The following is a 237-nucleotide window of genomic DNA, read 5'->3' as shown; positions in this document are numbered from 1 at the left end:
TTTTTTTTTTTTTTTTGGAAAGCACAGCAGGAGAGTTGCTAAACACCGAAGGAACCTTGGGATTTAAAGTTGGAAATAAAGTTTAGCAGCTCCGAGGTGTGCGAGAGAATTCCCTTTTTTTCCCTCTATTATTTCCCATTTTAAAAATTTATTTTCCCCTCCCTAATTTTCTTTTTTCTTTTTTTTTTTTTTTTTTTTTTTTTTTCTTTTTTTTTTTTTTTTTTTTTTTTTTTTTTT

Source organism: Geospiza fortis, unplaced genomic scaffold, assembly GCF_000277835.1.
Source record: "Geospiza fortis unplaced genomic scaffold, GeoFor_1.0 scaffold315, whole genome shotgun sequence".
Classification (NCBI taxonomy): Eukaryota; Metazoa; Chordata; class Aves; order Passeriformes; family Thraupidae; genus Geospiza; species Geospiza fortis.
Note: the sequence above shows the minus strand (reverse complement) of the source record.